This window comes from Epargyreus clarus, unplaced genomic scaffold, assembly GCF_041222505.1.
Source record: "Epargyreus clarus isolate Ecla_fem2 unplaced genomic scaffold, WU_Ecla_fem_2.2 ptg000025l, whole genome shotgun sequence".
In the NCBI taxonomy this organism is placed as follows: domain Eukaryota; kingdom Metazoa; phylum Arthropoda; class Insecta; order Lepidoptera; family Hesperiidae; genus Epargyreus; species Epargyreus clarus.
Window position 1 is genome coordinate 3,225,272 of NW_027332232.1, and position 19,043 is coordinate 3,244,314.

General features: G+C 37.9%; 1 protein-coding gene across 1 annotated transcript in view; it reads left to right on the forward strand.

Moving 5' to 3' along the window:
- Positions 1-4,020: 4,020 nt before the first annotated feature.
- Positions 4,021-19,043, forward strand: part of LOC140752721 (uncharacterized) — a 50,662-nt gene continuing 35,639 nt past the window's right edge. Inside the window, exon 1 of the mRNA XM_073087055.1 lies at positions 4,021-4,588. The gene's annotated coding sequence lies outside the window, so the exon portion shown is untranslated. The remainder of the gene's footprint in view (positions 4,589-19,043) is intronic.

The following is a 19,043-nucleotide window of genomic DNA, read 5'->3' on the forward strand; positions in this document are numbered from 1 at the left end:
TCTATCTGGGGTTGATAACAGATGTCCATGTGGCTACTACCACATATAATCCGCGCCAAACTGCTAGTCCGCTCTGAAGTTTTTGCGAGCAGGTGTAGTCATACAATTTGCTATGGCGACGCGATTCATTTCTATATTCAGAGCGGACTAGCTGTTTTATGCGGACTATACCATCACGTGGGCTGCATGCTCATCTGCTACTTCTATAACATAAATAAAACAGCTTTCGAAGGTGGTAGAACCCTTTGTAGTTCGACTCCGGCGTCACCACCGCCACACCTATTTCTGCCTAACAACAGCAGTGTTAGGCGCTGCTGTGTTCCGTTTTGAAGGTGGTAAGGGAGACATACTTTTACGAGGCGTTCCAGCTTAGTCCTCAGGGGTAGCGGTGCATCTGTGGCCGACTTCAGGTAGGAATATCTAATCCTATCTGGGGTTGATTACAGATGTCCATGGGCGGCAGTAGCAACTTACCATCAAGTGGATTGCATGCTCGTCTGCTAGTCCTATATTATACAAAAAGCTTGTTTGTACTTTAATTATAAAACAATATAATATTCGTAAAGAGCTATAATTGAAGTTGATGATGCAATCGGCCATAAAATCAATCGGATTAAAATATCGGTCATGTATATGGGCCAAATTTTAAAATGGCGTTATATTACTTCGTTGCGCAGATAAATATTTTTTCATCTATAGGTTTCAGTTTTTAAGGTTTTATACACAACAAAACGGAACCCTATTACTAAGCCTCCACGTCTGTCCGTCTGTCACAGGGCTATATCTCTTGAACCGTAATAGATAGACACTTGATTTTTTAGACTTTGTATGACTATGTTGCAACGGCTCGGATAAGTATGTCTTCCTTAGGACGTTTGTCCACCGCACTTCATCGAGCCGATACCAAGAACGAGATTATTTCGGGCCGATTTTAATGTCGTGACGGCGATAGTTTGTCCACCGGACCGATATCGGCGGTTTATTTTGTTCCAGCTGTCACGCGTGTGACGACAGTGTATGGACAAGTTTCAACGTGTTTTATATTGGCACATCGGCCCATCAAAATATCGGTGCCGATCTAAGGATCACGCCGATCTACTCGAAATATCGGCGGCGGGGATGACGGTGGTCGGGTGACGGACGTGCGGTGGACAAGCGGATATAGTAAATGTATGTACGCTACTTCGGCGTCGTCATTAATTATCGGTATCGGCTCGGTGACGGTAGCGGTGGACAAACGACCTTATAACCTTCAATTCAGAACACAGCAGCGCTGAACACTTGTTATTAGGTGTGGCGGTGGTACCAGAGTAGAACCATTTTTTATAATATAGGAGTAGCAGACGAGCTCGCAGTCAACCTGATGATAAGTGGCTACTGACGCCCATGGACATCTGTAATCAACCCCAGATACTATTAGATATTCCTACTTGTGGTCGCTTACCGCCGCTACCCCTGAGGACTAAGCTGGAACGGCTCTAAAAATATGCACACCTTTCGAACTAGAACATAGCAGCGTTTAACACTGTTGTTATTAAACAGAAATAGGTATGTCGGTGGTACCTCCGGAGTCGAATCACAAAATATTCTACCTACCTAATCTTTGAAGTTGCTTATGTTATTAGACTTATTAGTTGGAAAAAAGGTGTGGCGGTAATTATCATCAACCCATTACTGTCCCACTGCTGGGCACGGGTCACCTCTCAGAATGAGAAGGATTAGGCCATAGTCCACCGCGCTGGCCAAGTGCATAGCAGGTGCAGAGTAGTTGGTAGACTTCACATACCTTTGAGATTTTTTTAATCTCTCTGGTATGCAGGTATCCTCACGATGTTTTCCTTCACCGTTTAGTAAGTGATAATTACTATTTAATTATTTTCTAATACGCACATAACTTTGAAAAATCAGAGGTACCTGGGATTTGAATCTCGGACCCCTCGATCGAGAGGCAGTTTCTTAAACTCCTTAGCAAACACAGTTAAGTAGAAACCAAGTATATAGAATGTTTATTACATATGTATCACTATTTATAATACAAATTTATGCACACTGTATGTACATTCAATCAGTTGTCGTCACTGGAGCGTAAACTATTGAAACGTAACGCTACGGAAAGAATTTTAGTTCACATTTTTCGAAATCAGGCTGAAATGTAACATGATGTATGTAATACTCTTTTATGAAACCTAATTTTATAATGTAGATTTGTTTCTTTGTTAATTAAATTACTAAATTAATTTGTTATGCGATTAGTTTGTTATAGGATTAGACATTCCTACCTGAGGTCAGCCACAGATGCGCTACCCCTGAGGACTAAGCTGGAACGCCTCGGAAAAGTCTGTCTCCCTTACCACACCCCTCAAACCGGAACACAGCAGCGCCTAACACTGCTGTTATTAGGTAGAAATAGGTGTGGCGGTGGTGCCGCCGGAGTCGAACCACAAAGGGTTCTATTACCTTCTAATTAATTAATTAATTCGTTCTGTTAAATAAATTAGTAAATTAATTTGTTTCTCAGTTATGCGACACTTTCACGCCTTAACTACATAACTTATTATCATGAGAATTTGTACACACGTTTTCAGAGGTTCAGTAAAGGACATATTGTACCTTGCATCGCGAAAAAAGTATCGTTTCCGAAATGAAAAAAACCTTTTGACTGCGAGCGAAGCAGCGGGTAAAAGCTAGTAACAGCCACAGATGCGCCGCTACCCCTGAGGACTAAGCTGGAACGCCTCGGAAAAGTCTGTCTCCCTTACCACGCCCTTCAAACCGGAACACAGCAGCGCCTAACACTGCTGTTATTAGGTAGAAATGGGTGTGGCGGTGGTGCCGCTGTCGAACCACAAAGAATTCTACCACCTTCAAAAGTAATACCGCATAGGTACTCTTTGCCAAACAACAATACTAAAGGGTAGAAATATATCGGTTGTACTGCCAGAGTCAAACTACGACGAAATCATCACCACTACCACCTTAAAGCATATATTAATAGGTACCTTAAAATACTAATTTATGTACTCAATAGGAATTGTAATAGTCCTCAGGAATGATGTTTGCCTTATTTGAATTTAGTTATATCCGTAAAAATAAACATCTATCTTATTTCCACACGTTTTCCTTCTATAATAAACAATTTAAAAGTATTACGGCATTGCGCTCTAAATGGGATTAATAGTTTTCAATTTTACTATTCGAAACGAATCAACCATACACATTACATTAGTTAACAATACAATGTAACAACGTCATAAGTACAAACGAAATTCAAGTCAAAAGTAACCGTGTCTCGTTCTATACACATTTTGAAACCGCGCCGCGACACGTTCGAAGTTCGAAAATATAAAATGAATTTTTAGATTATCGATTTCAAGCCAAAGTCAGCGGCTATACAATTTTTATGTAATACAAAAAACGCCCACAAATAAACCTTTATCCATACGATAACTACACATACGGGAAGTAACTCACACAGGCGCAAAATTACATAGAAAAACAGCCGTTCTCTTCTCTAGCGTATAGCTACGTATTATAGAAAAAAAACTTCAAAATAGTACGGCTTCACTCATTTTCTTGTGTTATGACGCGAAAGTTACTCGGACGTGTATGAACTAAAAGGGCCGTAAAGTTCAGTTTCGTCCGCAACAGCCCTCCGTCCGTCCCTTTCTCGCAACCGAACGCTTTCGAGTTTTCCCGTTCACGACCCAACTCAAAATACGCCAAAAATGATGTCGAGCCAAATGTTTCGAAAACAGTGTCTCGCGTTTCTGTCTACGGACACCGCGTGCGTTCCGCCACTCATTATTTGGAATTTTCCAATCCACTGATCATTAGCCGTCGTAAGTTTTACAAACAAATTCGTACTTATCCGTTTCGCATTTTTCGCGAGTAGCGCCAAATACGAAAGTCGTAGTGGTGGATTCGATAAGGTCGTTTTTCGCTTAGCTGACATGCCTACCCGCCCGATTCGAGACGTCGCTCCCGGAGGCGCGAATCACGGCCCGACGGCGCTCGTCGAATCGGTCGCGTAGCGCATAGAAAATTCTGACAGTTCGGAACCGTCACAAGAAATAATGTCGTTTTTATTACATTTTTTGATAAATTATTATTCTAGTTTCGATCCGTCGACGATAGAACGGCCTTATCGATTTTCCTATTTAACGCGCCACTGTATATTGTACTTTTTCGAGAGGTCCACGCTCCGGTGTCTAGGCGCTTTCGAAAAACGTTTTATAAGTATTTTCTCGGTGCGAACGGACGTCGGCCGTGAAGTGGTAAATTGGTAATAATTCCATTCATTACACAGTAATACGAACCTGGAATATGGGTTAGCGGCCCGAAGGGTGTCTGCGGCCGTGGTGTGGTGATGTCAAAGTGTTTTTACGGTGACGACCGTGCAAGTTTTCACTATTTTATTTGTCAAATAGTTGTGTCTAGTGCATTCCATTTGTGAAAGTATACGGCAGATTTGTGTTTTTGTGTTGTCACGGATTCTGATGGATGGGAATGTCGTGTAACCTCTCGTAACACGAAGAGAATGTTTGTTTAGAACACCCTGGTTTTAATGCATCTGAAGCCGACTATTTGTGTAAGTACTGCGTTTTGATTAAAAAAAGTTTTCTAGAACGGCGATTTGAAATTTAAATTGGAATCTATACGGATACAGTTAAAAAAATAATCTTAATAAGAATTTTATTCTGGCTGAATAATAAAGATATCTTTTACTAAAACTTTCTTACACAAACTATTGTGAAACTTTTTCAAATATCAACAGCGCGCCATTTTTCCTAGCGTTCTATATTCTAAAAATGTTGCATGTTCACATTGGTTATCAGTACATTTGATTAGTTAAAGTTGTTCAAAATTTAACAGCTATGATTGGTCAAATGTGGGTCAAATGGTGTCTTATTACTCCAACAAGCATAATGTATAATAGACTACCAACTAGGCAGTTCAAATAACATTTATTTTGTAAATATGACATGAACTATGTACTTAGTGATTGTTTGTTTGTACAACCCAAATTCTTAGAAGGAAGTTAGAATACAGTAATAATGAGACTTGTTTAAACTAATTAAAAGTTATTACGAAGTGAGATAACAATTAACTCACTTTATTATTAATTAACAGCTTATATTAAGTAAGTATTTTTGTAATTAGAATATTTAAAAAAATTGGCCAAGTATGTTTTAAACTCAAATATAAAAGGTTCATAGTTAATAGATAAACTGAGAAATCATGAAAAATATCCGTTTGTTATATGCAAACCCCCTCTTATTTTATCTTCTTTATAGTAACTATTATGTTGTTATAGTGGCTATAATAATGCACAGAAATTTCAAGTGTCTATCTATTACAGTTCAAGAGAGAGCACTGTGACAGACAGGCAGCAAAAAAGTAGTAATACACTCCCGTTTTTACCTTTTGCATACAAAACCCTAAAAAATTAAGAAATTTGAACTATTATAATAAATTTGCATATATCTACACAAATATTACAAAGAGCAAAACTTTGTTTGTGTGTTTGATTGTAATGAATAGGCTCAAAGCCTACTGGACCGATTTTAAAAATTCTTTCACCATTCGAAAGCTACATTATCCACGAGTAACATAGGCTATATTTTATATGAAATATATTTGATAAATAGATTTTGAGGCGGTACAAAGTTTGCCGGGTCAGCTAGTCTTTGATAATTAGCATATATCTTTGTAATAATCATTATGTTTATGTTATTTACATAGATTAGTAAAGATTACTCACTCCTAACAAGAAAATGTATTCAGTTTTGAGAATTGAAATAGTTGCGTAAAAAAGTTTTGTCACGTCTCCGTGCTAAAATATCCGTAAAATATTTGAAATAATTATTTATTTATTATGTAAATTACGCAGTATTAGTTATTTATTCGTAAATTTTCTCTAAAAATGTGTTTATTTGTCAAAAATTAAAAAAAAGAACTTACGATAATAAGCCGTTTGTGGCTTCATTCAATTTCAAGGCGGCGAAGTATCTTTACTAATCTATGGTTATTTATGATAATGAGATAGCAGGATACAGTATTTTGCTTTCAAATTAAGGTCAGTAAAGTCTAAAAATATTTTGTAGGAAACAAGATGGTAAAATATGCATAACATACTTAACTTGAATGCATACTGAAATTCTAAAAATAACACTAACATTAGGAATTCAAAGTCATTCGGCTCATTATAAAATATTTATAGTCAAAATATTTGGGTATCTTCAAAGACAATATTGATTAGATTCTTACCTGAGGTCGGCTGCAAAATGTGCCGCCTTCCCTGAGAACTAAACTGAAATGTCTCGGAAAAGTATGTTTCCCTTACCACACCTCTCAAACGAGAACACAGTAGCACTAAACACTGGTGTTATTAGGCAAAAATAGGTATGGTGGTGTTGCCACCATAATTAAACCACATAAGGTTCTACCACCTTCCTCTAACTTGTAAAGTTCTGAGACATATACAAATAAACTTAAATAATTCTTAAAAAAAATATATGTTAAGTTCTTTTAAATTCGTAAAGTAAGATATCCTTAAGTTCCCTTAAAAAATAATTCCTAAGATTTTGATAGTAAATGGCGTTGAACGAAATCAAAATAAATAAAAATACCATTGACAAAAAGTGGAGTTGGCTGATTTGCGAATTAAGGTATCGATATGTATTTTTGTTGTTACAAACTATCCAGAACACAGCAGTAAAGTAGTTATTGGTAAAACCCTTCATTGTTAGATCTGAGGCACCGTTGTCACACCTCTTTCTGCCTATCAACAGCAGTGTAGCACTGTGTTCTTGTTAAAGGATGTGGGAAGGGAAAGACACTATCAGAAATTCCAAATAAGATCTCAGGGATAGTAATGCATCTGTGGCCAACCTCGGTAGAACTCTAGTCCTATCTGGAGTTGATTATATTTCATTTCATTTATTGTACTATTATGAAGATTGTACTATTATTGTATATTTATGAAGTTTCTTTCGCTGCTTCTTTTCCATAACGAAACCTTCCGAAGTGGTTCAAAAAGATGGAAAAACAACGAACTAACTTTTCATTAAATATTTTGGTTTTAATGTTGATATACCTACACCGGCACCAGTTTGCAACTCTTGACAGCGACAACCGACGACGGTCGCCGCGGGTCTGGAGCGACGCCGACAATTGCCACCGACTTCACTGGTTTTCGTTAGCGACCACAGTCGATCGTCGGCGATGGTCACCGAGGCTGACTGTCGCTTGTATTACGAACCTTAATGGGTTGATGGCGATGTTAAATAACTTAGCATCATATTAAATAAATGGCCAAGTGCGAGTTGAATTCGGACACTGAGGGTTCCGGACTGTCAAATTGTCAATTGTTTTTTATTTTTAGTATTTGGTAACATAGCAGCTATAGAAATGAATGCATTGTAAAAAACTAAACAGTCGACCTATTAGTCATACGGGTCATAGATAAAGCGAAAACCCCGTAAAGTAGCGGTTTCTTGTATAGCGATCCCCGTTTATTTTCAAACTTCTTTTAATTTTAGAATGTGTTGTTATAGCGGCCACCGTTATACATACTCTATAAAAAATCAAGTGTCTATCTCATACGGTTAACTTGATATAGTTCTGTGACGTACGAATCGACGGACATACAACGGAGATTTCGTAATACGGTTCTGCTTTTACCCTTTACGTACGGAACCCTAAAAAGAGTAAGTATATTACAGTTGTGCTCATAAAAGTCGAAAACAAGAGAGAATGATAAAGTAACCGTTTTGAAAAAGATATAAGTAGTAGGTACGAGCAACTCTTATCTAAATTTTATGTTTATTACCTAATTAGAAATATTGATAACAGCCAGCGAGATAAAACAACAATATATGATTGTATTACCATTTTGAAGCGCTTTAAACTTATTATTATGTCACAGTTATTTTCATAGAACAACTGCGATGGATTTTATGGCTCACTGTTGGGCAAGACTTTCCCAGTAGTGGAGATAGAAGAGACTGACTTATTTGCCTATAGTCCGTGAACTGCTAGTCCACTCTGAATATAGAAATGAATAACGTCGCCATAGCAAATTGTATGACTACACCTGCTCGCAACAACTTCAGAGCGGACTGGCAGTTTGGCGCGGACTATACCATGGATCGACATTGTACATTATTTGCCAATAAATTCTTTATTTTATTGATCACTAACGTAATATACACGAAATAGATTGATAAAGAGTGAGACAGAATGAGAAAGCAAGTAAGTGTGATTACATTTTCATAACATCAGTGTTAAGCGCTGCTGTGTTCTGGTTTGAAGGGTGTGGTAAGGGGGACATACTTTTCCGAGACATTCCAGCTTTGTCGTCAGGGGTAAGAAATAGTTGCGATTTTCATAACCGATAACGCGATATATTTCCGGTTATATTTTTTACAATATAAAAGTAGCAGACGAGAACGCAGTCCACCTGATGGTAAATGGCTACTGCCGCCCATGGGCGTCTGGAATCTACCTCAGATAGGATTAGATATTCCTACCTGAGGTCGGCCACAGATGCGCCGCTACGCCTGAGGACTAAGCTGGAACGCCTCGGAAAAGTCTGTCTCCCTTACCACACCCTTCAAGCCGGAACACAGCAGCACCTAACACTGCTGTTATTAGGTAGACATAGGTGTGGCGGTGTTGCCGCCGGAGTCGAACCACAAAGGGTTCTACCACCTTTAAACCTACAAATATTAACATGAGGCCAACTTAGACTTCAGTACTTTAGACTTTTATATCTAAAGTTTGTTACACATATCCATAGGCATAAACGTGGACTATAAGAGCGCCTGAACGGCATCCAAAACTAGGCACACGTCATTTGAATTGCGCGGTCTCTTTATTTGTATTCTATGTATACATTTGTTGGCCTTTTTGTTGCAAATTTCACAAAAGAATCAGGAGTGGTGGTTTAAATCAATTCTAGCTTTTATTACATAAAGCATGTGTACAAATAAATTGTACCTATTTTTTTTATGTTAGTGAAGTAGCAATTTGATGGTAAGTGGTCACTGCCGCTCATGGACATCTGTAATCAATCCCACAAAGAAACGATTTCCACCTGAGGTCAGCCACAGATATGCCGCTATCCCTGAAAACTAAGCTGGAAAGCCTCGAGAAAGTATGTCGTCCTTACCACACCATTCAACACAGAACAGCAACGCTTAACACTGCTGTTATTAGACAGATATTTGTGTGGCAGTGATGCCGCCGTAGTCGAACCACAGGAAAATCTGAAAATAAGAGGTGTGTGCCTGTTTGAACCTCTGACCCTCCGAATGAGAGATAGAATTCCTAAACCACTAGGCTATCACTACTCTCTGATTAGTTTATTCGAATTAGATTAGTTAGTCGAATTAGTCGAATAAATGTTAAGACTGAAACGGAACACATGCAATCGCGGTTTTTTGATACTACTAAACGCAGCTAATCGCAAAACCGCGATGCAGCATTACTATAATCGCTAAATGGCATATCGTTGTCGATTAGATTAGTCGAATAAATGTTAGATTGAAATGGAACGCAAGCAATCGCCGTTGTTTGATACTACTAAACGCAGCTAATCGCAAAAACGCGATGCAGCATTACTATAATCGCTAAATCGCATATCGTTGTCGATTAGATTAGTCGAATAAATGTTAGACTGCAATTGAACGCATGTAAACGCCTTTGTTTGATACTACTAAACGCAGATAATCGCAAAAACGCGATGCAGCATTACTATAATCGCTAAATCGCATTTCGTTGTCGATTAGATTAGTCGAATAAATGTTAGACTGCAATTGAACGCATGCAAACGCCGTTGTTTGATACTACTAAACGCAGCTAATCGCAAAAACGCGATGCAGCATTACTGTAATCGCTTAATCGCAAATCGTTGTCTTACAGGGCCGTTATCAAAACAGACCTTCACTAGCCTAAACAAGGACCAAAGCCGGAACCAACCGTTCGTCATACCGGATGGTGACACGTGGTGTCCTATGAGTCAAAATTAAAAACATTCAAAAAATCCAGTATGTAATTGTCACTTGCCAAAAATAAATTTATTTTCAGTTTTAATAAAGGAAAAGATTGTATAAACTATTATGTCATGTGGTAGACATGTGGTGAAATCAGGTGTATCATGTAATGCCCAGGTGGCTACGTAAGGAATTGATTTCCAATCAATAAAAGCGATGTATTAAGCGATTAAATAGAGTAATAACACGTTTTTCTTTTTTATCCGTGCGCAGTTATTTCTTCCAATTTAATAAACAACAGTTTGTGATTGTACTCATTTAACCGCCACAAAATATATAGTGCGAAGGGTTAGGCTAGCCGCTAGGGATGGAAAATAACGGCCCGCGGGCCATCTCGGGCCTTTTAATTGTTATAATCCGGCTCGCGAGTATCCATCGAAAATAGTCTTTCGCTCTAATATCTCATACAAGCTTCAGTGACGTCGAAACAAACTTAAAATGTTACATTTCCGTTCCTTTTGACGTGACAACGTCTTATAATTCGATGGAGCCGGCTGCACGCACCAAGAAACATGACTCATGCGGCGTTACCTCGCTCTGAGGCGTTCCATTTAAGGCTTGAAGTGCAAGCAAGAGCGCGGAACGAGCGACAAAGAAGCACAATCCTTTTGAAAAATGCAACCATTCCATCAGTATTTTCTTATGACGTTGTGACGTTCAACTATCGTCAGTAAACTGACTTTACAGACAACCGATTTTTTGACACGCTTTTAGCTTGGGTTGTATCTATGTATGTATGTAACGGAATCTTTGAACTCGATTTTACCCTCTTTGAACGGTCCGATTAATTTAAAATTTTGAATAATTCTATCCCATTCTCCTCATCAGGATCGTCAGGAATCAAGATTAACGATTTTCCTTGCACGATTTTAGCGTGGTTTTTAGTTTTTAAACTACAATTATTGAGTACATAAACATCAATTTTTATAGTTCATTTGTACATTATATATGTTTTATGCTTATGTTATTCAATTTGTTATAAATAAATAAATAATATTTACTTTATTAAAACCTGTAATGATTACTAAACATTTTTATCAATAAATATTTGTTTCTACCAAAATAAATACATATTTTTCAACAGCCCCAGAAAATCTGGGCTGCCATAGATTATTTCTAAAAATATTGCGCCGCGTTGGAAAAAGTTTGCAGGTTAGGCGTTTAACGGTACGCCGGTTTTTGCGACTCGCCCGCGACGTGGACATTGCAATGCCTCCATTTTGGAGTATCGACCTTGTTGTTTTGGTTCCCACGGTACAAAAATGCTTTGATACGATCAATGCCGTGTCAATACTTTTCGAGTTTAAGCGGGTTCCAGGTATGTGACGTGAAACCGGTAACCGGTTGCCGGTTTGCGATTGAATATTGATATACACAATCAATGAGTTTGAAAAAATAGCTTATTTAAAAATAAGAAATATTTTGAAGGTGGTAGATCCCTGTGTGGTTCGACTCCGGCGGCACCACCGCCACACCTATTTCTATTATAACAGCAGTGTTAAGCGTTGCCATGTTCTGGTTTGAAGGGTGTTGTAAGGTAAGGGTGACATACTTTTCCGAGGCGTTCCAGCTTAGTCCTCAGGGGTAGCGGCGCATCTGTGGCCGACGTCAGGTAGCAATCTAATCTTATCAGGGCTTGAATACAGATGTCCATAGGCGGCTGTAGACACTTACCAACACGTGGACTGCATGCTCGTCTGCTACTCTTAATAAAAATCAATTTTAATTGTTGTTATTGTTTTAAGACAATACATAAACAGACACACCAATTTTAACTAATTTTACAGATATAAACATTAATATAATTTTACCGTGGGAACCAGATGACAGCTACTCTCTATGAAGGCCAATAAGACAATAAAAGGACATATCATATATAAAAAACAACATTCTTTTCTCCTTATATAGAAATAAAAAGACTGGTAGTGTTGCTGTGCAAATATAATGTATTTAATTTCGAAAAAATATTTATTGGTTCAGATTTATTTAAAAATTATTGGCTAGTTCTATTTCCGGACTCATTATGCCTGAATTAATAAATCTACACTCACAGCACCACACTAGGATTCCCTGTGTCGAGGGTGCCATGGGCACATCATCATCAATCCATTACTGTCCCACTGCTGGGCACGGGTCTCCTCTCAGAATGAGAAGGATTAGGTCATATTCCACCGCGCTGGCCAAGTGCTTATTGGTAGACTTCACATACCATTGCAAACTTCTTTTTTTTAAAGATTACTCAGGTATGCAGGTTTCCTAACGACGTTTTCCTTCGCCGTTTAAGCAAGTGATAATTAATTTCTAATACGCACGTAACTTTGAAAACTCAGAGGTGCGTTCCTAGGATTTGAACCTGGGACCCCTCGATCAAGAGGTCGAGTTTCTTAACCACTAGGCTATCACTGCTCTCGCTATCATGGACATATACATAGACGAATACACAAACACCCAGACCCAGAACAGAAATCTGAATTCAAAATTTAGATATTTGTCTGGCCGGGGATCGAACCAGGGACCCTCTGCGCGTTAGACCGGTATGGTTGACGTCGTATGGAGACGTCGTTGGGTGTTAAATACATACAATTTTTCATAATAACTTTTTTAATATATATAGGGGTGGCATACGAGTATGCAGTCTATCTGATGGCAAGTGGCTTTTGCCGCCCATGGACATCTGTAATCAAACCCAGATAGGATTAGATAATCATACGGTACCTGAGGTCGGCCCCAGATGCGCCACTACTCCTGAGGACTAAACTGGAACGCCTCATAAGTATATCTCCTTTACCTCATCCTTTAAACCAGAACACAGCAGCGCTTAACATCACTGTTATAACAGAAATAGGTGTGGCGATAGTGCCGCCGGAGTCGAACCACAAAGGGATTTACCACCAACCCACAATTACTTATACATTCGTATAAATATTTCGAATGATATTCCACCATAATAATAATGTTAAATATTAAACCAGTTTATTTTTTGTATGAATAAGCGTTTTAATTTAAATACAAAGTTATATAAAATATAATAGTTTTGGAATGTGCATTAGGGCTCTTGTACACTAGCGTTTTTCGCGACAACGATTTGTGCGTCGCGTTGTCGCGGCATCTGCAATCGTCGTTTTGATATTATTAAAGAAAATGGTTTCACACGAGTAAGAGTATTTATGAAAATAAAGTAAAAAAACAAAAAAAATACAACCACTTCTATGTCAAGACAAAGTAAAGAATAATTGAAACAAATGTTCGTTTAGTACATAATGCTGCAGTCGGCGCTCGATATACTTCATTGGATAACGGCATAAATAACGTGTTCAATATGAGAAATTCCTTTACACCAACGAAAAAAATATCAAAATCAGTTCATAAACGACGGCATAACGTAAGTATATAATAAAAACAATATACAAATATATTTGAATTCAGTTTTTACTTTTCAGTGGCAAAATCTGAAATTCGTCCATCTTCCTATAAACGTCCAGCGAACGCCTACGCTGGAAAAGCGCTAGTGTATAAGAGCCCTTATACTAATTGTGGTTTTTGTTTTTTAATTTGGAAAAATCCCAAGTGTTTCTCAGAAGAAAAATCTTCGAATTCGCGTTTACATGTGAAATAGTCAAAAAAGTTGAAACAAAAAATTTACAAAATGAACTCAATAAAAAGTCGTATTATGTGGTTGGTATTTTAAACATTATGTATATTGAAGTAGGGACGATTTTTGAAATTTCGTGTGTACTGGAGGTATGCTTTAGTCTTATATCTAGAGATTTTTTATTAAAACAAAAATCCGACTGCTTAAAACCATAGGCGATGTCACTCCCGCAATTTAGACGAATCGAACGACATATACGAGTATGTTAAAATCCGTCAAGCCGTTTGGGCTGTCGTGTCAAAGATTGAGACATATTATTATAGTCCACGCCAAACTGCTAGTCCGCTTTAAAGTTGTTGCGAGCAGGTGTAGTCATACAATTTGCTATGGCGACGCAATTCATTTGTATATTCAGAGCGGACTAGCAGTTTTACGCGGATTATACATACTTACGCAGGAAAACATTACCGTCCTCAGTCGGATTAAATAAAGTGGTGGGGTTCGAAACCCCCATACGGACCCATAATTTCGAGGTCTTATGTTAAAACCATGCAATGATTGCCTAGTAGTATGAAGTGCGAGAACTCCAGTTAAGCTTAGATTCCTACCTGTCACAGATGCGCTGCTACCCCAGAGGAGTAAGCTGGAATACCTCAGAAAAGTATGTCTCCTCTAACCCCACTTCAAACCAGAACACAGCAGCGCTACACTGCTGTTATAAGGCAGAAATAGGGTAATACGTATTTTTACGAGTATTACTTTCAATGTCATAAAATTCCGACGAATTCCACCCAAGCGCCAACCCATCAAAATCGCTTGATCTAATCGACCGATACCGATAGATTTGTTTCAAAATTTTCCACGAGTCATCGAATCTTGGTTAGAAATTTAATAATTGGACATGTGCAAGTCGAAGTCTCACACTGAGGGTTTCGTACCACCAAAATTTGATTTTTTTTTTGTATTTTTAGTATTTGTTATAGCAGCCATTGTAGTAAATGCATCTTCAAAATTTGAACTGTCTACTTATTACGGTTTAATTGATAAAGCGAAAAACGTCGAAAAGAGCAGTTATTTGTATGGCGACTTCCATTTATTTTCAACTTTTATTTTTAGTATTTGATGTTATAGCGGCCATCCTTATACATACAGGACGGACAAACAGCGGATGCTTAGCAATAGGGTTCCGTTTTGACCCTTTGGGTACGGAACCCTGAAAAACTATTTTGTGACGGTATATTTATTTTGGTTTTGAATATATTTTTGACATTTTTCAATGCTAGCAGCATTAATTTATAATTTGTTTTGAACTGTTATTTAACGTGAATAGAGAAAAAAAATATATCGCGTATCGTAAACAGAACAATTGGGAAAATAGATGTTTTTGATTAAAACTCGATTTCTTAGAAACTTCATTTTATTTTCTTAAGTTTTGATGGATTTTAACATGTGCGGTGTCGTTGGATTCGTCAAATTGTGGGAGTGATAAAGGCTATATTTTTAAGCAGACCTTTTTTTAATAATGCCCCAGTTTAACAAAAGTATTACAATTTTTATATTGTTGATGGTCGTATTTTGACCACTACGCAAAATCTAGTAACTAGTAGTAGTAGCAGCATTATGAAATAAAATGCTGACATTACATTTTAATTTATTTGAACCTATAAACTGTATCGGATGAATTGGCTGTCTATACAGGGTGAATTTTTCAAATAGGCCGTCAGGGCCAAATCAGAAACTATAAGGATTAGCGAAAAATGCTAAAAGGAGTTACGAGGCCGAATTTGATAAAAGCTAAAATTGCATTATTAGTTTTTTAAAATATATTTTTCCCTAGCCGGGAATTAACGAGTTCATTTAGAAAAAAATACACCCTCTATATTATTCCACTATCTGATAGTGTCACTTGTAAGGATCAAATTCTGGAAAGCATTTTCCGCTAATCCTTATAAATTCCGAATTGGCCCTGAAGGCCCGTTTGAAAATATTCATATGTATATAGGAGGATTTATGATATCGCGTCGGTGTCTCCACTAGAGCGGGGCCCTAAAATAGACGAAAAAATATTCAAATATCGATGGGTCAGCAACTGTAATTTTTTTTCAAATATGATTAAGTGTATTTTCCCAAACAATCTTGATTTTTTAAAGACTTGTTGGAATATAATTAGGGGCCTCCACCGTCGCCTCGGGGCCCCCACGCCTCCAAACCTGGTTCTGTCTACCTAAACGTTATTTAGTGTATCCAATCAACTTTTATGGCGTTAGCAAATATTTTTTATCGATGTTAAAATTATTACTTCACTCGGTAGGTACTGGCAAGTGCATCTAATTCTAGGGCGAGGTTAATGCCCGCCGGCCCCTTACTAAGTTTACTCGAAACTTGGAATATAGAAATAGTTAAGACGGCGCGAGGAAGAAATCTATTCGTGTATAACAGTTTTTTTTTATATTAATTAGTTTATTATATAAGAAATAACAATTAATAAAAATGATATAAATATAATAAGTGACTTAAGGTTAACTAAAAGTAAATAATAAGTTATACTTATAAAATACTGATGTCGTCTAAAACTCCCATTTGTGGCATAGTGCGCAGAACGCTGGCAGCGTTGCCAGGATATTTTTTGGGCAAAAAGGTTGCCAGTCCTCTGGTATACATACAAATAGAACGTGGTATACAAGTATAGTATACAAGTTGGTTATTGAAAATGCAGTGGCAGTCTATTGGTTTAAAGTTAAACTAGGCTTCGCTCGAGGGGTCTGATACAAATCCCAGGCACCTCTGATTTTTCAAAATTATGTGCGTATTAGACATTAATTGTCACTTGCTTAAACGATTAAGGAAAACATCGTGAGGAAACCTGAAGATACCTGAGCCAGTGCAAGCTTGGATTATTAATTTTATAACTTTTATATTATAAAAAATATGTTATCAGATAGTAGCAAACGAGCATGCAGTTCGCTTAGCAAGTTACTCCTGCAGCCGGTGCACATAATTAGCCTGTAATTAACCCCAGATAAGATTAGAGCCCTATCTGAGGTCGGCTTTGCGCGTTGCTACCCCTGAAGACTAAGTTTTCCAGCTTAACTCTAAGTTTCCTCCTCTTTAAGTAGGTCTTCCTCACCACACCATTCAAACCAGAACACAGTATCGCTTAACACTGATAGTACAGACATAGGTGTAGTGCCGCCGGAGTTGAACCACAGGGCGTTCTAATTTTTTGTCATGGGATCATAGACATGGAATGGACTGTCTGTTTTATTTATAATATTCTAAGACTCGTAAAACCGTAGTAATTGAGAGTTATTTAATTCAACCATTTCTGCCCAATCAGCTGTTACGTTCCAGTTTTGAACAATATTTTTTATTTTATTTTTGTTTGATTTGTTTAGAAATAGTCTTATGAAAAAATATTTAGGTATTACTGTATTAACGGTTCGCGCATACCTGTTAAATGGAACCTTTAATTGATTTTGGGTTTTTGTGTGTTTTCCATTTGTTACTATCTAGTTCTTATGTACTGTTTTTTTATCTGACTGCGGAGGGTAATGTATTACGAGCGTATGTATGTACGTCTCATTCTTTCGTACGCCTTCCAGCCCTAACAACTTGAGGATTTTAACATTTAATAAAGTGTCGTTAGATTCGTCTTAATTGTAGGAGTGTACGCTGTATTAAGCTTATTTATATTATTACTAGCTGACCCGGCAAACGTTGTGTTGCCATATAAATAAAAAAATGTTAAGGGTGAGCAACCTTTATCACTTAGTGGTATGAAAAGTAGATAGTAGCCGATTCTCAGACCGGTATCGGTAAAGCCGTTTTGGAGGAGTACGGTGACTAACATTGTGACACGAAATTTTATACATAAGATAAAACCAAAAACCCGATAAAATAATCAACAACCCTCAAAAATATTCCCTATGGTCATTCGCACTATTTAGATGAATCGAATCACACTTCTACATTAAAATTCGTCAATCCTTTTGGGCTGTAGCGCGTTCCAAAGAATTGCCCTGCAGTTCCGAGACCAGAATAGGGCTACGGTATCCCCTGCCTGTCGTAAGAGGTGACTAAAAGGGGCTCCCGGGGTTGCGGGTGGCAAGAGTGGGAGCTCGAACCGCCCGGCCAGCGATCCCGAGAAGGACGGCGGTATGTGTAGTCACATACCGTCGTGTACATCAGACGATGTGGCGATAGTCATATTCACTTTTGCGGAGCCCGACGGGGCTAAGAGTAAGAAGACTCCGGTTGCGTTCCTTTGGAGATCCCGGAGTCCTTTACGCAGCGCCTAGGACGGCCACCGGGGGGGTTTTAGTGCGGTAAGAATCCCACATAACCCTGTGTCGCTGCCACAGGCACCGGGTACCTTTCGAAGGTTTCCCCCTCGCAAAAAAAGGTCGTACCAAATAATGAAACATTACCTACGACATATGTTCGAAAAACATTACCTACCGCAGTCGGGTAAAAATAAAAGTGGGTTATTTATTTTAATGTTATTATTTAAATTATAAGTAATTCAGTCAATAGGTAATTTATTTCATCACTGCCTAAATAAAGGTTGGTTGGTAAAGAAAAAAATCAAATTAACATACTTAATTAGAAATCATTACACACTTTAATTACTGTATAATTGGCCTGTTGAAATGTAAGGTTTTTGTATTACAGAGTTATCTATGAAAATATTTATATGTGAATTGTAATTATTAGTACCGGGAAATGATAACTTCATGTAGTACCGTCTCTATTTTAAAAGCAGGGCCCCTGAAATCACGAGGGGCCCCAAAAAGGTAAATAATCTCAAAAAGCTAATTTAAATATCATTTTGTACAACGTTTGATTGTATTTAACAAATAATCATTTTAAATTACTGACTGTTTATTTTAGGTTATTTTTGTGATTAACTATTTGGTTTTAAAATAATTATAGGCACCGTAGTTTTTTATTTATTTTATTATTGTTTCTTTATAGCGTGGCCCTAAATATAGTGCCCAGGGGCCCTTGTATTTTCTAAGGCGGCCCTAAAATAAAATACATAATTTTCCGAGGCTTCCAGCTTAGCCCTCAGAAGTGTCCGACCTCAAGTAGGAATATCAAATCCTATCTGGGGTTGTTGAAGTTTTTTTTTTATAATATAGTAGTAGCAGACGAGCATGTTGTCCACCTGATGGTAAGTGGCTACTGCCGCCCATGGACATCTGTAATCAACCCCAGATAGGATTAGATATTCCTACCTGAGGTCGGCCACATATGCACCGCTACCCCTGAGGACTAAGCTGGAACGCTTCGGTAAAGTCTGTCTCCCTTACAACACCCTTCAAAACGGAACACAGCAGCGCTTAACACTGCTGTTATTAGGTAGAAATAGGTGTGGCGGTGGTGCCGCCGGAGTC